Source organism: Phodopus roborovskii, unplaced genomic scaffold (assembly GCF_943737965.1).
Source record: "Phodopus roborovskii unplaced genomic scaffold, PHOROB, whole genome shotgun sequence".
NCBI lineage: Eukaryota > Metazoa > Chordata > Mammalia > Rodentia > Cricetidae > Phodopus > Phodopus roborovskii.
Window position 1 is genome coordinate 51,445,283 of NW_026126433.1, and position 4,188 is coordinate 51,449,470.

The 4,188-nt window shown below is 44.3% G+C and overlaps 1 pseudogene; it reads left to right on the top strand.

The window, feature by feature from the left end:
* Positions 1–1,265: 1,265 nt before the first annotated feature.
* LOC127223300 (guanine nucleotide-binding protein G(s) subunit alpha-like) lies at positions 1,266–3,073 on the top strand (annotated as a pseudogene).
* The last annotated feature ends 1,115 nt before the right edge of the window (positions 3,074–4,188 follow it).

Consider the following 4,188-nt stretch of genomic DNA (forward strand, 5'->3'; position numbering starts at 1 on the left):
CACAGGGTATGGTGCAATGTCTTCTGTTTGGGTTTCTTTGCTCTTTGCATGAGATTGAGATGTGATTTTTTTTTTTTTGGGTGTGGCAGTAACATCACAGGAGTGATGTGCCCTTTGTAGGACATCGCTTTAAGGAGGTATGTGATATTGATTTGTTTCATTTCTGGGGATGCTAGTTATGATCATCTAGGCGGGGCAGGGGCTGCCAGTGTCTCCATTACTGAATTATTCCCCCCTTTGTAATTAACCAATCATTTGTTGGGGGCATACTTTGACATCACATGCTTTTCCTCCTCAAACTTTCACCTACTAGTTTTAGCTTTGTAACAGGGGTCCCAAGACCTTGGCACAGCTGACTCCATGGTGGAAATACCATTCCGGCTGTAAAACTCAGCACGTAGACAGCACCACCTGCCAAAACTGAAACACAGACCTAATCCATCAAACTCCACAGTTCTGGGAAAGTCTCGAAATGCACTAATCTTGAGTTTTTTTTGGCTTCTGTAGGTCTGCTTCTGGCTGACTGTTCTTGTTAACTGAAGTATGTCAACCCAGAACATGATTTTTGTGCTTAAAAGCTCACCCTGAGAAAGGTTTGGGGCTACTCTGGGGTCCTGAACACGCAGTGTAGTCACCAGCTGGCTAATAAAGAGTTTCTATTATCTCACACCTATGTCTGAGCAGTCTTCTCTGGTGGATACCTCCTAACAGCCTTCCTCAGTATTTCCTGTCTGAACCAAGCACTGTTAACGATTGTTCTAAATTAGTGTTTTAAATCTTTAATGATGTCTTCTAGCTTTGCTGGTGGCCATTTCATGATGAGAAGGAGCTTTCTTCCCAGCCGTTATGTAGACGGGGACACAGAGTCTCACTCTGCTCATGCTTTAGAATGCATTACCATTATTACTTGTTTTTTTTGAATAATTTTTAAAATTTAAATTTGCAACAAGCTTGCTTTACATGTAAATCCCAATTCCCTCACCCTCCCCTTCTCCCCTGTCCCCCTCCAACCCCCATCCCATCTTCTTTCTGCTCCCCAGGGAGGGTGAGACCTTCCATGGAGGATCTTCAAATTCATTATTACTTGTTTTGATGCATCTCTTGGCCCTGAGTTTTACAAGGGTTTGTCCCATAAAGCTCTCCTGTCATGTCCTCTTCATTCACAGACAACAAAAAGATATTCTAGGGTCTTCTTACAAATGTCCTGTTGCCTGCTCTGCAATGGTCTCTTTCATGTGGAAACCGAGATCTGAGCATTTACTGCTATGGAGGTAACCTTGTTTCCAAGCCTTCGAGGCTGGCAGGCCTCTCCTGTGTATAGACAGTGTCCAGTAAGCAGGCTCCCCAAGGGTGTTCTCAGTCTCTAGGAGAATGCGTACGTGTCTCCTCTTTGGTTTGTTCTTCTCCATGGAAGAGGGTCATACATCTTTAAAGTCACACTTTAACGTGTAGATTTCTTTACCCTGTACAATAGTTTCTATCATGTTAAAAAGAAAAACAATGAAAAGGGAACGAAATTCAAAACAAAAACCACATTTAGAAATGATCACTTTTCTTGTCCTGTGTGGTGTCAACCAGTCTGTGCCTTTTTGAACCAGCTTTATTTTAATCTGGATGGTTCTTTCATTCTTTAAGCAAATCATTAAAAAAGAAGGTACATGCAAGGTGGTGGTGGCGCATGTTTTTAGTCCCAGCACTCAGGAGGCAGAGGCAGGAGGATCTCTGTGAGTTTAAGGCCAGCCTGGTCTACAGAGCAAGGTCCAGGACAACCAGGGCTACAGAGAGAAACTTGTAGTCCTGAAAAACTTGTGTCTTGAAACAACAACAACAACAACAAACAATCAAAAAGTAGGTATATAAAAGGGGTTGTGACCATCGCGGGGCTGCCCAGAGTGGAGAGCCTCTGAGCTTTCACCTTAGACATGGCGCCATCCTCTTGGCGTTCTTGTTCTTGGGGCCTGCCTGAGACCCTTGCCCTGTCCCTGCTGCCCAGCAGCCTAGCCTCGCCCTGCTGCTGTGGTGGGCTGTTTCTGAGGCAGTAAGGCCCAGCACCAGTGCAACGAGAAGGCCTTGCATGAGGCCAATGAAAAGATGGAGGCGCAGCTAGAGAAGGGCAGGCAGGTTTAGCAGGTACACACCGCCTGCTGCTGGGTGCTGGACATTCACGATTGCAAAGCAGATGAGGATCCTGCTTGTTAATGAGTTTAACGGAGATAGAAGTGCAGGGCATCAAAAACAACCCAAAGGAGGCCTCTGAAACCATTGTGACCTCCATGAGCAACCTGGTGCCCCCTGTGGAGCCGGCCATCCCGGAGAACCAGGTCCGAATGGGCAGCATTCTGAACTGAATGTGCAGAACCTTGACTTCCCACGTGAATTCTACCAGCACTCCAGTGAGCACCAGCTGTCCAGTACTTCCTGGACAGACTCAGTGTGAATGAGCAGCCTGACTACCTGCCAGGCGACCAGACCTTCTTCTCTGCCACGTCCTGACTTCTGGGATCTTTGAGACCAAGTTCCAGGTGGACAAAGTCAGCTTCCACTTGCTCGAAGAGGGTGGCCAGCGCTCTGAACGCCACCCGTGGATCAAGTGTGTTAGTGATGTTATCTTCATTGACTGTTAGTGCTGTCATCTTCGTTGACTGCCGTCCTCTTTGTGGTGGCCAGCAGCAGCTACAATATGACTACCAGGGAGGACAACGCAGACCATCTGCCTGCAGGAGGTCCTGAACCTCTTCAAGAGCATCGCAGATGGCTGCACACCATCTCTGTAATCCTCTTCCTCAACAAGCATGACCAGCTTGCTGAGAAGTCCTCGCTGGGAAATCCAAGATTGAGGACTACAGAGTTCACCCCCAACTCTCCACTTGAGGATGCGACTCCCTAACCTGGAGAGGACCTACCCGCTCTGCTCCCTGGGTTAGCTACTCCATCCGGGATGAGTTTCTAAGATTCAGAGCTGCAAGTGTAGATAGGCACCACTACTGCGACCCTTACTTTACATCCTGTGGACACTGAGAACATCTTAGATGACTGCCACGACATCTTCCAGTGCATGCATCTCTGCCAATAGGAGCTGCTCTAAGAAGGGGACACCCAAAATTTAATTCAGCCTTAAGCACAAGTAATTAAGAGTGAACTGTAATAGTAAAACCAGTTGATCATTCACCATGCAACCTTTCTTTTTCTGGAGTGATTCTGAATCCCCAGTTCCCTTCCCTTTATCTTGTTTAGATGTTCCAAATTTAGTTAAGTTTAAGGGGGCCTACAAAAGAAAAAGAAATAGGTCACAAAAGTGCCCTCTCACTTTCAGTAAATAAGATAAAAGCTGCAACAAACAGTAATAAAGAAATAAATGAAATATAAAATGAAATACATATTGTGTTGTGTAGCATTAAAAATCAAAATTAAATGTGAACAAAAAATTATGCATATAAATCCATACTTACTTTGTGCTTATCAGGGTGAATAAATAAAGTATAGTTTAGCCATAAAATTTTATACCTTGCTATGTGAGCTCAAGTTGGCCTATAATTCAAAATGAGCACCTCACGGTTTATTTTCACGTTTTCTTCCCATCTTTGTAATTCTCAAACAAGAAACATGCCTTCTGCCCTTCTAGTATAGTTGAGTATTTTATCCAAGAATTCACAGAGAGTATTTTTTTAAGTTACTAACCCGAATGACTATGAAAATAAAGGCTAAGTAGTGTTCATTGTGTGTGTGTGTGTGTGTGTGTGTGTGTGTGTCCTAGCACTGGGGGTCACACCCAAGGTCTTGTCAGTTTCTTTTTTTCTTTTCCCTATCTGATAAGTGGTTTCTCCCATCCAAGCACTAACCAGGTCTGACCCTGCTTAGCTTCCAAGATAGTGTGGAGACTGAATGAATTCAGGGTGCTATGGCATAGATGTACTTTCTAATCTGAACTATGTTTAGGAAAAACTGTCTTGGTTTGTTCTGTTATCTTTAGTTAGAAGATTCTCACATACAGATAAGGCTTAAAAAAAAACCTACACGATCGCTGTGCAAAGAGAACCAGTAAATATCTATGTTACAGAATGCCTTTTTCTTTTCTTTTTGATTGTGTATCCGTCACTTCTGAAAAGTGATTTGGATTTACCAACCACTTACTAGCGTTCTGGCCTTTGCTGCTCCCTTAATAACCCGTTAGTTCCACACCCTGTGGGA